General features: G+C 38.0%; 1 protein-coding gene across 23 annotated transcripts in view; it reads right to left on the reverse strand.

The window, feature by feature from the left end:
* Positions 1-17,415, reverse strand: part of PTPRD (protein tyrosine phosphatase receptor type D) — a 2,297,910-nt gene that overhangs the window by 1,556,294 nt on the left and 724,201 nt on the right. For all 23 annotated transcript variants that reach the window (XM_077475060.1, XM_077475071.1, XM_077475065.1 and 20 more), the window contains exon 4: positions 4,260-4,316. The gene's annotated coding sequence lies outside the window, so the exon portion shown is untranslated. The remainder of the gene's footprint in view (positions 1-4,259; positions 4,317-17,415) is intronic.

A 17,415-nucleotide genomic window follows, 5' to 3' on the forward strand; every position in this document is an offset into this window, starting at 1 on the left:
CATAAAACTGTATCCCCTCACAAATACTCTTGTTGAGCATAGGAACAGACCCTGCTGCGAAATATTAGATTAAAATGGTAATTACATGCCCCTGTTAACAGGGGCAGAAAAATTGGACCTTGGCCGGTGGTGGTGGAGCCACAACACTGTAACCAATCACAGATACTCGAGTTGGGTGCAGGAATGGCCCTGCGTTGAAATATTATATCAAACATTGTAATTACATGCCCCCGTTCAACAGGGGCAGAAAAATTGGGCCTTGGTAGGTGGTGGTGGTTCCACAACACTGTAACCTCTCACAGATACTCGAGTTGGGCGCAGGAATGGCCCTGCGTTTTAATATTATATCAAAAATTGTAATTACATGCCCCTGTTCAACAGGGGCAGAACAATTGGGCCTTGGGTGGTAGTGATGGTTCCACAACACTGTAACCTCTCACAGATACTCATGTTGGGTGCAGGAACAGGCCCTGCTCTGAAATGTTAGATGAAAAATTGTAATTACATACCCCTAAACAGGGGCAATTGGGCCTTGGTTGGTGGTGGTGGTGGTGGTGCCCTAACCAAAAAGCTAGCATCGTCAAGATTGAGGAGGAATAGGATAGTCAGCCTAGCAGTCTTCAAGGGATCCATAACAAATTCAATCAGTTATATCAGCATCAGGTGCTTGATATCTGCTGATCCAAGACTGATTAATTTTTATGAATATGAGCCTATCAACAGAGTATGTGGACAGGCAAACTCTTTGATCCATTAAAAACCATCCAACAGCCTGAATGTGAGTTCAGAAAGCACAGATGCAGGACAGGCCAGGGGCTCAATTGCATATTGAGCAAGTTCTGGCCAGTGGTCCATCCTAAAGAACCAGTAACCCAGTGTATACCCTGTTGAAAAGGTCTCTGAGTCTCTTGCCCTTAGATATTCCTGCACCATATAATGCAGATGCTGGCGATGGTTGCTTGAACTTATAAGACTCGAGGACTGAAGAATTGTTTAAAGGCATCAGTCAGACTGCCACCTTCTCCACTGCTCTTCCTCTGACTGAACGAAGCCTCAGCAACATGTTGTCCAGCTTCAGGAAATGGTAACCTCCCAGGGTCTGGAAATGCGTTGAAAACCTTTCTTCAAGGCCTCCTGAAGATGTTTCATCCTCTGCTTGGTCTGTAAAGGCAAGGTGAGTTCTGCAACCTTACCCTTGTAATGTGGATCAAGAGAGGTTGCCAGCCAGTAATGATCCCTCTCCTTGATACCACAAAGCCTAGGGTCCTTTCACAGGCTTTTCAGAATCAAGGAGGGCATGCAGCGTAAGTTTGCAGAGGCATTCGAGTCCCCTGGGTCACTAATGATCACATGATCCATAACTACCTCCTCCCAGCCATGTACAATTCCTTGGGTTTCTGGGGACTGAAAACCATCCCTTGAAGACTGCTGCTGAGTGTAAACCTCTACATCCATGCTGGCACAATCCTCCTCCTCCTCTTCTTTCTGTGAGTTTGGCAGGTCCACAGGAATGCTATCTGGATAAAGGGGGCCTTGAGAGGAAAGGAAGTCCTCCTCTTCCTCCCTCTGTTCTGTCTCGAGTGCCCTGTCCATGATTCCACAAAGCATGTGCTCCAGCAGGAAGACTAGAGGGACAGTGTCACTGATGCATGCATGGTCACTGCTCACCATCCTTTTGGCCTCCTCAAATGGTGACAGGACAGTGTATGCATCCTTGTTTAGTAGCCACTAACCTGACAAAAGAAGCTAAACTCCCCTGACCCGGTCCTGGTGCCATACTCGCACAGGTACTAATTGATGGCCCTCTGCTGTGTCAGTGCATTATGGGGCATTCCGCGGTGCTCGAATTTCCCACAACTGCCCCATAATGTTTGATGTTCTGCGAACGGGCGGACACCCAATGTTCAGTTTGACTGCAACATCGAGCTCATCCCTACTGCCATGTTACCAAATTACAGATTCCTGGCTGATTGCTGTTTTTTTGCTGGTTGACCAAATAGGGCCATGCCCATATTTGGTCAATATCACTGATAGCTGCATGGCCAGGTAGGGATACATCGCTGGTTCCTAGGAAGGTGGTTGCTGCTGGCTTCCTAACAACCAGTCTGATCAGGAGGCTGTAACATTTAGCAACGGTAGTAATACTGGTGCTAAATGTATCTTTTTACACTGCAGCCAGAGGTATGACACCTCATTTAATTTGCCCAATTTCTAAATGCCAAATAGCTAAGTTTATACAGCTTTTTGGTTTGATTTAAACTTGAACCTCATCCATAGTCTCTAGAACACCCATAAGGCACTGGGAAACCAGTGCTGTGGGCTGTCACCATATTAAATGTTTATTTGAATAATAAAGATTGTTTATAAAAATGGTAAACAAGATAAAAAACAAAAATGTCCATACACACTAGGCTTATGTTGTAAAAGAGTTTACGAGAGTTTATGGGCATTTTCTTTTATAAGTGTAAAAACATTCCCCTCTGCTCTATTTCTACTATAATCAATGTACACTTGAAAATGCTGCGTTTATGCACATTTAAAAGCATTTATAGGCCTCACGCTTTTTTCTGCCCAAAAACTTCTCTCAAAAACACAATTCTGTGATGTTTCTGTTTGTTTTGTTATTTTTTCAGCCTGAAAACACTCCTCCTAGGCTAACATAGAGCTGTTTATACAGGCTGAAGAAAAAAAACACCACAAGTCCGTATAAGAAGCATTTTTTATGTCCAATGTGCATGGGCTATTAAAGATCTGGCTCAGAATCCGCCGGTGTCCAACATTTCTTTATCACTGACAGGCAGTACCTCAAGTAATACATAGTCTCAGCTATCCTAATCATGTAGATTTCTAAATATTGATTCACCTCTTCCTAATATATGTAGCTATGCCCTCTAGTAAGCCACCCTTTTTTGGTGTGTAGTAATTGGCGGCACGAGCTATGACCAGCTAATTATGGCAGTTTATTTCACACTTTTTTTTCAACTATTTATATTTTTTACAGCATATAAAAGATTTATAAAAAAACTTCAAGGATTAAATTACATCAGATGTATTTGAAAAGCATAGCAAATGCCATACATAGATGCTTCCTGAAAGAAGAAGCAAAAAACGGAACACCTGGGCAGATTTTGACACCTCATCAGAAACTGTCAGGTGGCTGCACAAAATCTATCCTATTCAGCATACTGTGTTACTATTAAAAATAATTGATATTATATGTAGGTCAAGTGAGAGAGATTGAATAATGACTCTGAGCCAGCATGATTAGAAAAATGAACTTGCCTACTGCTTTTGCTATCATTAAACAAAATCTTTAATACAAGTCATTAGCAAAACAATCAGAATTACTAATTCAGTATTCATTTAATGACTTTGATCAAAACACAGACTATATTCTAAAAAGATAAGAAACTCATTATCTTTGTAGAATATGCAAATCCGGAACCAAAGAACAAGAGCATTTTAACTATACACATAAAGGCACACTAGAGTTGGAAAGATTACGTGACTGATGCTAATATATCTGGTCTTAAGACTAGCCATTCTATATTCCAGGAGCCAGTGTATATATCATACCACAAGCGTATCTGCTGTTACATAAAGAATTAAAAAATAAAACATATATTCTGCCCAGAATGCACGGACATTCTACAGATCATTTTTTTTTTCTTTCCATTTATGCCAAGCTCTTTATATATTTTATCTACACAGGTAGAATTTATGGAGTGACATACGCACCAGGAGTTGCTTTCATTAGGAATCTCAGGCTGTTTACTTTACAAAGAAAATATTAGTAAATATAATGCACTAGTGTTTATTTTGAATACCCAATCATGTGGGTGGGCAATAAAAAACAAGATTCTTTCTTTGACGTGATTGGGTCATTCAAGTGAGCAAATTTTGACCTTTTTCACTAAGCTCAATAAACATTGGTTTGGAAAAGTGAACATTCAATTTCCTAAGTGAACAGTCTCTACTCCTTTAATAAATCAAGAATTAGAAATTTTTCATTTTGCAAAGGATGTTTAGTGTTTGTATAGCTTAGTTAATAAGGTGTAGGTATTTATACTTCAATCAATTAATTACATACAAGCAAAAATATTTTTTTTCACCCTTCTACATGATTGTATATTCAAAGGGATGGCAAGTCCATTCTGTTTATCTGTTACCTGTTTTTTTACATTGCAAAATGAACAGCTTCTAAATCGACTCTAATAAATTTACTACTGTGAATAAGAGGAAATATTAAAAAAACTTACCAAGAGATGATGCCAAAGTCTGGGAGGTTAAATATTGATTGCCACTCTGAAGATTTCCTGGAAACATATAAAATAAGACAAAATATAATTACTTCCATACATAGCTACATAAATACTTATGACATGCTAGCAATAATAAATTGATTATAATCGATAGCCTACGATAACTTTTTCCACGTTTGAAATGGTTGCAAATGCAGAGGTAACTAAAGGATATATTGTATTGACTAGAACAAATGATTACTGAAAATAAAAGCAGTTAAAATCCAAAAACACATGACAATACATAGAAAAAGTAAAATATATTAAGAGACAGCATCACATTGCCTCTGGTATGCCTCTTGGGTGTAAATGAAGCACTGACTTCAGTTATTTCACTATACTGTCACTGCTTTCTTGAAGCTAATTAAAGAAAATAATGTAGCAAATTTTCTGTTTAACAGATTTTTTTCTGGTTAGGGTTACTTTTCCACTGAGAAACCAACTAATTTAACAAGATTGTAGACATTTACTTGTTTATTTGTGAGTTTTAGCTAATGCCCCGTACATACGATTTGAAATTTGGACAACTGATCGTCTGACTTTTTTGATTGCTAGCCGCAAGTTCAGTAGTAATTGAATAAAAATGAAAATTCTCAGACGACAGAATAAAAATTTGAAAGTGATGTAATGTGTTGTAGTGTACTTGTACTTGTATTGTATTGTATTTTCAGATGACAATTGTACTAATTGAATGAAAATTGTACAATCTGGTATTCTACTAGGACATTGTCATGCCTGTTGGATAATATCAGATGAACTGTTGTGATCTGCTATCCAAATCTGTTTACTAGGGGTCAGATTATCATACGATCGATTCGAAAGTGGAATTTTTCATACGATTTTTGGATCATGTGTATGGGCCATGATGGGGAGGTAAACTCATTGTGGTTACATTTTACAGTTGCCTACATACAATGAAATATTTTTTTTGGCTGATGTAATCATATTTTTGTTAGTAAAAAATTATGGTTAATAAAACCGCTTTAGACAATGGTGAAATCACTACATAAATGTTATTTAACCACTTGCCACCCACCATATAGCAAAATTACATCGGCAAAGTGGTTTAGTTATCCTGATCGGACGTGATATGACGTGATCAGGATAACGAGCCAGCACACGCAGTGTGGCGATCAGTGGTGTGGCTTGTTAGTCTGACACACCACAACTCTGATCTAGGTAAAGAGTCTCTGTCAGACGTTATCAGCTGTGTCCAATCACATCTGATCATGGTGTAAACAGGAAAAGCCATGTATCGGCTTTTCCTCACTCGTGTCTGTCAGATGCAAGTAGAGGAGAGCTGATCGGCTGCTCCTCTGACAGGGAGGGTCTGCGGATGCACGCCCAGGACTAAAAGGGATGCCCCCAGGACCACCAATGATGCCCACCACTTGTGACCACCAGGTATGCCACCCATGGCCACCAGGGATGCCAATCAGTGCCCACAATTGATGCCAATCAGTGCCCATCACTAATGTCTACCAGTGCCTGCCAATCAGTGATGCTCATCAGTGCCATCTATCAGTGTCCATCAGTGCCACATTTCAGTGCCCATCAGTGCCACCTATGCATGCCCATCAGTGCTGCCTATCAATGCCCACCAGTTCTGCATGTCAGTACCACCTATCAGTGCCCATCAATGCCGCATATTAGTGCCCATCATCAGTGCCCATCAGTGCCACCTCATTGGCACCACCTCATCAGTGCCCCCTAATCAGTGCTTGTCAGTACTGCCTCATCAGTGCCCATCAGTGAATGATAAAACGTACTTATTTACAACGTTTTGTAACAAAGACAACATTATCGGTCTTTTTTATCGGTTTAGCAGAAAATAAAAATCCCAGAGGTGATCAAATACCACCAAAAAAAAGTTCTATTTGTGGGAACAAAATTATAAAATTTTTGTGTGGGTACAGTGTAGCATGACCGCACAATTATCATTTAAAATGTGACTGTGCTAAAAGCTGAAAATTGACTTGGGCAGGAAGTGCCTGGTATTGAAGTGGTTAAAAATGTTTTTAACACTAGTACATTTTTAAATTTGAATGTACTGCTGCAAAACACTATGAAGCAACAACAGAGTGATAACACAATCCCCCCGTGCTAATGCTATTCTCAGTTCTATGGGACCCCAGAGCCTGGATATCTCAACTATTTAAATACTGACTTAAGCTTGGCATTTGGTAGTTCGGGACATGCTATGCATACTAGCTCATTATGTCTTTGTCTTGCAGTTTTTTTTTAAGGATTTACAACCACTTTAAGGTAAAATAAAAACCTTTTAATAGTAGCACAGCCCCGAGCCCCCCCCCCCCCCCTAAATAATCACCCCAGCCTAATCTGGAGATCCAGCACTGTGCACAGCTCTTCTCCCTTCTCACAGGCTTGTTTGAGAGCAGCAAGATCCATTGGCTCCTACTGCTGTCAATGGCAACCTGTGAGCAGGAAGCAGGGGTGGGGCCTGTGTGCCTGAACAGATAAAAACAGTCCAGCTTTGAGGTATGCCACATGGGTGCCCCGATTTTCATTTTTCACTCATTACGCTGGTGGACATTACCTCACTGTGTATGTTCATTTTTACATTTATATTAACATAAGAGTTATAATATGCATATGTATTTTTTTATCACTTCTATGATCTCTTAATATTTAGTGACTGTTTTCATTAGTGCTGCACTTTTACCAGATATTGTTGGTGTTTATTCTAATTACCTCCAATTCAATCCATTGGTGAAAACAGATTCAGTTGAATTTTCTGATGTCCATATATTTGCTCTATTCATGGGGTATTATTTAAATATTTGTATGTACAATCAAGATCTGGATCCTAATGAATTTCTGCTTAGCATGTGTGCCTTACACTGGCCATAAAAAATGGGGAGGGGGTGTGGCCGGCGTCTGTGCTAAATGGACGCTCTTCTCTGAGATCTGTCTCCAGCTTGGGATTCAGCAATGATTTTCTGCACTTTGGAACCTTGCTTTCAGGTGAAATTTTGCCTGTAAATCCCCCATACCCTGCTCTAGTGTGGCAGTATGTCCCTAAAGAGAAAGGGGGACAGGCACTCCCAAAAAAATGGCTTTTTTGGTTCAGCCAGCTGGTGGAAAAATCCAAGATGGCACAGTGGTTGCAGCACCTGCTCCTCTCCCTTCTCATCTCTAGGCACTACATTGGCAGGCAGCCCCGATAAAGCTAAAATGTGGCTCAATCTGCAGATTGAGGATACTAATACTTATAAATCTGGATACAAGTCATGGCAAAGGGGCCCCTTGACAATGTCCTTTTGGATGAAGAGTGTCAAGACGTGGCATTTTGCACTGACGTCTCACGGCTGAGTGATTCTGGGTCCCCAGCAGCAACCTATGTGATTTGTTGTTGTTTTATTTTGCACTTGCTGTGTATTTTACATATGCAATAAACCTTACTATGCTATGAGAACACTTCTGGGCTCTGGGTGATCTTACATATTCCCAGTGGGATCCCGATATGAATTATTGGCACGATCCACTGTGTCATATCCAGAGGGACCTCCATATGTGTTTGAGGATTTTGTGCTGCTATAATGGCAGCTACTATATTGGTGAGTTTGCCATCTTTCCATTGGTGGTGGTTCATTTGTTTGGACGCTATTTCCCTGCTGTTTGCACACAATTACTAAACACTGTTTCTTTAGTCTAGAAACAATACCTATTTACATGTTTTTATGTTTAAATTAAAAACTAACCTCCTTTTATTATTTATGCTATAAGTTGTATATACTTATGTGTTAGCTGCCTTGACTTTAGACATTAGTTAAACACACAGCGCAGAAAACCCATATTGCATTTCTGGTTTAAATCAACTCTTTGTGCCAATGGCAATAAAACGGGGAAACTATTATCCAATAAAATTAAAGGGTCACGCATGAAATAATCTATCCCCTTCCTTTACCACTCCATTACTAAAGAAAAACTGATGAACCCCCAGGATATAGCGCGCTTATATATAATATGAATAAGGATCCTGACACTAAAAACCCACTCCCTCCAACATAGCATCTTTCCTGCAATCGATTAAGCAACCTACTCTGACCTCCTCCCAGCTCAAAAACCATAATCTCCCCATTCACATCTCAGGAAATAGCCAAGGCTATCAAAATTCTTCCTAATAACAAAACTCCTGGACCTGATGGTTTTGTTGTTGAATACTACATATAGTTTTCATCTTTTTTAGTTGACCCTCTTACTGTACTTCAGTGTTCAATGCAGCTGCACTCTCTTCCTCTTTCCCTGATGATATGTTAAAGGCTTTAATAATTACACAAAAAAAAAACTGGCAAAGATCCCTCCTCCCCTCATAATTTCTGCCCTATATCGCTTTTGAATCACGATCTCAAACTCTTTGCAAAGGTGATAGTGAACAGGATTATTGATATCCTTCCATATTTAATTCTTCCATATCAAACTGGGTTCACAAAAGGGAGACAAACAGCAGATGCTACAGGCCTTCACTTTGACAGGAAATGCCTTCTCTGCTTCTAGCTATGGATGCATAGAAGGCATTTGACAGAATCCACTGGTCATATCTAAAACTGACCCTACAGAAATTTGGATTTCAAGGTCCTATCCTATCTGGGATAATGGGCCTCTACTCCAATTTTAAGCCCAAGTTTTTTTGGTCGGCAATGATATCCAATACCTTCACTATATCAAACCGTACCAGTCAGTGATGTCCTTTATCTCCAATTATTTTTATTCTCCATATGTAACCATTACCATATAAGATTCACTCTCATCCAGGCCTTTCAGGGATGGAAATAAGGAACATACAATTAATTTATTTGCAAATGACATGCTTCTCATGCTGTCAGACTCACATTACTCTCTAGAAAATGTGTATTTAACTTTGAAGGAATTTAGCTCCATTTCCTACTATAAGGTCAATGACTCTAAAACTTATATTCTAGGTGTCAATATCCCCCTTTCTACCCAAATACTCTTTCCGACCATTTCTCATATCTCTAAAATCTATAAAATAATTGGGAATACAACTCTTTATTCAAGGAAAACATTCCCTACCTAACGACCCTACAATCTGAATTAACAAACCTCTATAAAGTTACACTTTCATAAATGGGGAGACTCACATCCTTTAAGATGCATAAGCTCCTGCAGCTATTATATCTCTTCTGATCTCTACCTATCCCTATACCCAATACCCACTTCCTATTTTCGGAAATGACAAAAATGATTAGGCTACTTTATTTGGCAAAGGAAAAAGTGAGCTTTTCCCATATCAAGTTTATCAAACACAAATTAGCAGGAGGCATGGGTCTTCAGGACCTCAGGGACTACTACCTGGCCATGCTATTAGCACAATTAAAATTATGGTTTGCACCCCATTTACAGAGCCTGAGGAAAGACATAAAATCCATAAAGTTCCTGAACCTCCATAGTTGGCCTTTCAGTAATCTCCACAAATGCAACATAGATACGCTCCTGTCCCCTACCATATTAGCCTGTAGGTTGGCATTCCACCACTGGGCCCTCAAAAATCTTCATCAAACCTCCCTAATAGGGATGAACCCAATGTTAGTTCGACTCAAACAAAACATTGTGTGTTCGCCGAACAGCAAACAATATGCGGTGTTCACAGCACATTTGAAAGCCGACAGAACACCGTTCAAGTCTATGGGACACTAACATGAAAAAGTGCTAATTTTAAAGGCTTATATGCAAGTTATTGTCATAAAAAGTGTTTGGGGACCTGGGTCCTGCTCCAGGGAACATGTAATGCATCAATGCATTTTTTTTTAAAACAGACATTTTTTCGGGAACAGTGTTTTTTTCATGCTTAACCACTTACGGATCGCCCTCCGCAGTTTTACGGTGGCTGTTTGAAGGAGGATATCGTTGTTATAGCAGCAGCTAGCTGCCATAACCCCCGGTATCTCCTTCTTCAGCGAGCGGTCCGCTACAAGATAAAAGTAGTCTCTGTGGCGGATTCACTGTGAGATCACTTTTATCAGTGGTGGGAGACGGCCCCCCACCGCGATCTGGAGTCCTCCGTCGGCAGCAGCAGAGGCGATCACGTCTTGTTTCCTGCTTGGTATGAAGATGAGAGAGGGGAAGATGACCCCCACCCGTCTCCATACAATTGCTGGGCGGAAGCGACGTCAAAACATCACTTCCGACCACAGTTCTTAAAGGGACATTTTTTTAATGATTTTTTAAATTAAATTTTATGAGATCTGAGGACTTTTTGTCCCAAGATCTCATATTTAAGAGGACCTGTCATGCTTTTTTCTATTACAAGGGGTGTTTACATTCCTTGTAATAGGAATAAAAGTGTTTTTTTTTAAACAGTGTAAAAATAAAAAATAAAAGGTAAAATAAATAATAATAATAAAATCATTTTTTAAATGCGCCTTCTCCCGCCAAGCTCGCGTGCAGAAGCGAACACATACATGAGTAGCGCTGGCATATGAAAATGATGTTCAAGCCACACATGTGAGGTAGAGCAAGAGCAATAATTCTAGCTCTAGACTTCCTCTGTAATGCAAAACATGCAACCAGTAGATTTTTTTTAAACGTCGCCTATGGAGATTTTTAAGGGGAAAAGTTTGTTGCCATTCCACGAGTGGGCGAAATTTTTAAGCGTGACATGTTGAGAGTCAATTTATTCAGCATAACATTATCTTTCACAATATAAAAAAATTGGGCTAATTTTACTGTTGTCTTATTTTTTTATTCAAAAAATTTAATTTTTTCCAAAAAAAGTGCTCTTGTAAGACCACTGCACAAAGACAGTGTGAAAAAAAGTATTGCAATGACCTCAATTTTATTCTCTAGGGTGTTAGAAAAAAAAAAAACTGTTATAATGTAAAGTCATTTTCTAGCAAAAAAAAATAATGTTTTAAACATGTAAACACCAACATTTTCAAAACGAGGCTCGTCCTTAAGTGGTTAAAGTGAAACAATAAAAGTGAAATATTCCTTAACATATTGTGCTAATAAATGACAATTTTCCTTTAGAAATGCCATTTTGCTGTGGTACTGTTCTAAACATGGAAAAATGTGCTATTGCTATTTAAAGGAATATTTATTTTTTATTGTTTCACTTTAAGCATTAAAAAAATCACTGCTCCCAAAAAAAACGACTGTTTAAAAAAAAAAAAAACATTGATACATGTTAATACATGTCCCCTGGGGCCCGGGTCCCCAAACACTTTTTCTGACAATAACTTGCATATAAGCCTTTGAAATTAGCACTTTTGATTTTTCATGTTCGTGTCCCATAGACTTTAATGGTGTTCGTGTGCTCTTCTGAAATTTTTGCCTGTTCACACGTTCTGCTGTGAACCGAACAGGAGGGTGTTCGGCTCATCCCTACTCCCTAATCCCAATACCCATCCCATTAAACATAATTTCTCTTCTAACTCCTGACATTAATATTTTAGCCTGGACAAACAGGGGTATCACCCTAATTTCAGACCTCTACTCAGCCGTAATTCTTAAACCATTCCCAGTGCTCCAAAAGGAGTTTAATCTACCTTCATCTGAGCATGTCCAATATATCAGAATCACTCACTACCTAATTTACTCACCTACAATATTCCAAAACATCTCTAGACAAGTATGGAAATACTGGTCTGATGAGAGCTCCCTTTTTTTTTTACCAAATCCTAAAAGATAAAACATCATTCATTAAAACTATTTCCCAGATTAAATAGGACAATGAGCTAGGATCAGCCTTCACAGATGATCAATGGCTAGAGGCCTTGAATGTGCCCTATAGAGCTACCAAATCAGCCAACCTATGGGAACTTGCATATAAGATTGCCTTCAGATGGTACCATGGGTCCCATGGCACACGTATACATATATTGCGGTCATGAAAATTAGTATCTAACTACTGGTCTGATGTATTCAAATTTATCCAAGATGTCACTCACATTCAGATACTTGCCTCAACAGAGCTTGCTATCTTGAATTTAGGGATCGAGAACATCCCCCTCTCACTCAGATGTATAGTTGTTCACATTCTACTTTCAGACCTTTACACGCAACTGTTTTTCTAAAACAAGCCCTTCATGTTTAGAGGTTATAGCCCTGATGCAGCTGCACAGCGTTTATGAAAATATGTTCACCTCTAGCAAAGACCAACTCCACTCAGTTTGAGCGGAGTGGTCTCAATGATCCTTTTGGTATAATCAAGTATTTTCTAGGTCTAATTAACATGATTAATGTAATGGTTTAAACATTCACGTTATACATATGTGTACATTTTGTCCTGTTTAAACCAAGATGCCTTTTCTTTATATTCAAGAAAAATTGCATGTATTGTTCTTGTTAAGAATTCTTGTCTACTATGTCTTAGCAATGGCAACATCTGTTGTTCCTCTCTTGATTTCAGTGTCTGTTCTCATTATCCTGCCTTTCATGACCTGCACTGGATTTGAGTTTTTTTATAAATTTTATAAAAATCTATTTAAATAAAAAAAATGGGGGGGGGGGGGGCAGTGGGTGGAGGCAACAAGACAGGTGAAATAAAAACATGGAAAGTACAGCATATGGTCAGCCTGTATGCTTATGACACTTTTGATATAGTGATTTAAGCCCGTATGCCTGCATATTTTGGGGATAACAGGAATAAGGAATTTTATTTTATTCGAAAAAAATAGCTAACCAAAGTGTATCCCTGAATATAGATAATCTTCAAAGCAAAAATTGTGCATCTATAGACAAACAGCTTCTGCACAGGAAAAAGTACATCTCTTATTGATTTCTTGTGATGTGATGTAAACATTTATGGCACCTGGGGTTATTTTAAACCCATTTGGATACATCGCTCTGACATATGATACTGATATGCTATTCTGTTGACAGACTAAGCACAGATTGAGTGCTGGCTGCCTGGCTTAGTTCAGTGATAAGTCTGAGTGATAATGCCAGATAAAAAGAAGCATTTGATGTTCCATCTGAGCCACACAGTGTTTCATAAGCATTTAAACAGTAACAAGGAGATGATATAACCTAGTAAGAAAAGTGATATGGCCATGTGAGTACCTACTAATTATCTGCAAGCATTACGTAGCTCAGAAAAATATACTTTGAGTGTGCAACTCAGAGGTATCTAACCTTGCTTAAGCTGCTGGTATGTCTTCAAAGAAAAACTAAAATCTTATTAAAAAATTGACAAAACCTATATAAAGTATAGAACAAAGATTGCACCTCTCCAGGTGAAATATGGGATCTCCTCTGCTGTAAAGATTGCCGGGTGCCAGCCTTGTCATGCAACCAGAGTGTGGATGAAATCAAAAGAAAAGGGAGTGGTAGCATTACCAGCATAAAAATTTAAGTTTTATTTTAAAACCTTAAAAAGCAAGGACACATGTTGCACACACACATGCGTGCAACATGTGTCCTCGCTTTTTAAGGATTCAAAATAAAACATCCATTTTTATGCTGGTAGTGCCTTCACTCAACATTTTTTTTGACAAAACCTACGTTTTCTACATAAATTGTTTTGTTTTGTAATGTAATGTTATTAAAAATGATCTTTCCACGCTGCAGCCATCTGATTTGTGAATGCAAATATTGCTTCCTTGCAATTATGGAAACCATCACAACTTCCAAGAACCGCACCTCCCTTTCTCCTCTTGGGGCGTGCATCGGGCATGCTCTGTGACCACTGTGTCCTTTGGACAAAACTGATCACAGATCGTGGACAAGGGACAATTACAGCGGCCCTTTACCATGTTATCAGATGGTCACATGTAAACTGACCTGCTGGTTAACGGCAGTCCTTTCCTCACATGCTGCCTCTGTGTGAGTAAAGGAGTGTCGATAACTGGCAAGCGTGACAGTACATTGTTTACACTGATAATCAGTGCGCTGATTATCAGTGCAGCCCCATCAGTTTATTAGTGCAGGTCAGTGCAGCGATGATGCTAGCACATGATGAAATTAACCTGCAGGGGGACCATTTTTCTTTTTAACAGACAGTTTACTAAAGCTTTTAATGTATCAACCCTTGAACCATTTATAAAATATTTTTAGTGATTATTTCACAAATTTATTTGCATAAACGTAATATCTCAGTTTCAGGTGCCCATTATTATAGATCCCTGGAAAATGTTCCTAGTTTGCAATAAAATGTTGCAAAAATGAAAAACTAGTTGGAAAGAAAACACAATTTGTATATGACTTTATAGGCATAATATCTTGATGTATGCAATGGCCATTTTTAGAAAAATGTAAAGTGGCAGATTTGCAAGTATTAACGGCTTCTCGACCAACTGCCGCAGTTATACTGCAGCAGGCTGGCTCCCCTGCGCGAGCTGCCACGTCAGCTTGCGCTATACGTCAGTTAAATCGACACAATGCCGAATCGCAAAAAGTGCTCTGGTCAGGAAGGGGGTACATTCTTTTGGGGCTGAAGTGGTTAAAGGGATATTCTGTAGTTTCATATGCATACTGTACGAAATAAACAGTCCATACTGTAGCATATAGAGGCTAGGCACAAACAAATAAAACAACATCTTTGTTTTTGACACACTGGGTATCGTTTATGAAGCCTTACTGTGGTTACTTCCCAGGTGTGATGTTTCTAAAACTGGTAAGATAACTAAATCTGTTCTGTTTAACTCCAGGTCTGTGTACCTCTCCGATATAGAATGTTATGTATGCTTTATGCTTCATTCTAATTAATGTGCTGATTTTTACTATATACTGTTTATTTAACAATAAAAAAAGTTCAGGCATTTCACCAGCAACTAATCATAAAGCTGCTAGCTCATAAAACATCTAGTTTACAGTAAACTATATCATCTGACTAATAAATTGGGAACATCTCTCAAAATGCTACAAAAAGTAAGTAGTACTTATGCCCCGTACACACGATCGGAAAATCATATGGAAAATACCACTTTCGAAGCGATCGTGCGATAATCGGACATTTACGGAATTTTTTTTTGTATGATACCAGATCGTATGATTTTCATTTAATCAGTACAGCTATCGCTCGAAAATGCAATAAAAATGCATTACAACACAGGACATCACTTCCGAATTTTTTTTCTGTCATGCGGGAATTTTCGTGAACTCATCAGGTTCGATCTGAGATTAGCATGCAATAAAAAACGGACGATCATTCGTCCAATAATCTCATTGCGTGCATGGGGCATAAGGATATGGCTTTTGAATGTGACATTTCTATTTTTTCTTTTAACTAAAATGTGTTTTTTTATTTTTTATTAATGCATTCCATATATCATTTGTACTGTTACAAATTGTATTTGTATTGTATTTTATTTACAACTTAAATACTGCATCATGATACCAGCAGATCTTAGAATGCTTCAAACAAGTGTCCAGATATGTGTACAGAAAAGAGCAGTTTTAACATTTTTATACGAGGAGTTTTGTGATGGTGTTATTTAAATATATTTTTCACATCTAATTTGTGCATTCACAAATATCGTAGTTACATTTTCAATTTGTGCTTAACGTATTGCTACTGTAACATTGAACTTAAAGTGCCCATACATTAAATGCTGCAATCAATTGTTCAGTCTAAATGGTTGTTCAGTATTCTGACTCAATATTACAAGTCTAAATAGATAATACCTTTTCTTCATTACAAACAATTTTTATTCAGTTTTTTTAAAGACTTTATAGCAAGTAATTTTTTTATTATTTTAATGAGAATTTTTTAATATGTTTTAATTTTATTGTTATTATTAATAATTGTATCCTGTCCTTTTGTTTCCCATTTCCATTTAAATTTAATGTTTATTAAATGCCATTAAAAATGATTTTTACCAGCTCTTTCCCTGTATTTTGTTGAATGCTTTATTAAACTTGGAAACAAAACAAAAACAAAACAGAAACATATACATTGTTGTGCAGACAAAAGGGACCCCAGATCAAAACATAAAAGCCAGATTTAAAAAAGAAAATAAACTGAATGCATGTATCACTAGCCTCAGTGCTAACTAAAATGTTTTCAAGTCCATATACTGCAGGAGTGATATATCTTTTTTTGTCCACTAGTCTGTGCTGTTGCCTAAGTTTTGAATAATTGCTAGCTTCTCTGCATGCCAGATATTTTAGTTTTCTGCATTGCTGATATAACATTTTTCTCTAACATACTGTACAGTATATACTTACTATACCGTTTTTGAATTAGTTAAGAATTAAAGTCAGGTTACAATTCTTGTCATAGTTTATTGTAAACTTCTGATACATTTAATGTGAAGCATTTTTTTTACTTTTTGTGTACTTCAAACATGTTTTATGTCACTTTATGTTCTGGAAACCGTTACTGACACATCTTACTCAGTAAGACAAAGAAAAGAGCAGTGATGTGAATAATGTGGCCATTTACTGTCGCCTGATTGCTAAAACAGATCATGATAGAGGAATTCTGCTTAGTTGATGCAGTTTACTCCCGTTTACAAATTCCACCTTGCCTTACAAAATAAGCCCAGTAGGTTATATACTCACATTTTAGCAATTATATTTTGCATTGTAAATGTATGCTTCGGTGCACTTAACAATTGTGTGATTATGAGATTAATTATTACATTTAACATGAATAAATGCATATATAATTAAGGAATTTATTTCAAATTCTCATCTTATTTTAGGACAGACAAAACATGTGTTCATATGTACAGTATTAAGCGGAATGCAGATTTTCTGAGTTGCAAACTTTGTAAAAACTTTTGATAGGCATGCTACATTTTCTAGTACTGCTTTAAAGCATGCGCAATAATTACTCCTAAAATAGATGAAAATGAAAGGAGAAAGGATAATAAATACATTTGCTTTACAAAAGGTCATTACCTCCAAGCAGGCAGAAAGTAAAACTGTCATTTCACAGACATCTGGATAAGTTAGTGAGTAGAGCAGAATTTAACAGGTGTGTCAATCAAGATTGGTGTATCCTTTGAGAGTCAGCGACCTTTGTTCTACTTAGCGCTATCTATGAATCTCTATGTCCAGCTTTAGTTGTAGGAAGAGACAGGTGCTCTCTAGAGATTACCTTTCCCAAATCAATGCCTGCCAAAACTTATATACAGGTGCATTATCATTGCTCAATGCTCTGTATTTAAAAAAAGCTGATCTATGT

The sequence above is a fragment of the Lithobates pipiens genome, unplaced genomic scaffold, assembly GCF_037356315.1.
Source record: "Lithobates pipiens isolate NorthernLeopardFrog02 unplaced genomic scaffold, aLitPip1_a1.2 Scaffold_13, whole genome shotgun sequence".
Taxonomy (NCBI): Eukaryota; Metazoa; Chordata; class Amphibia; order Anura; family Ranidae; genus Lithobates; species Lithobates pipiens.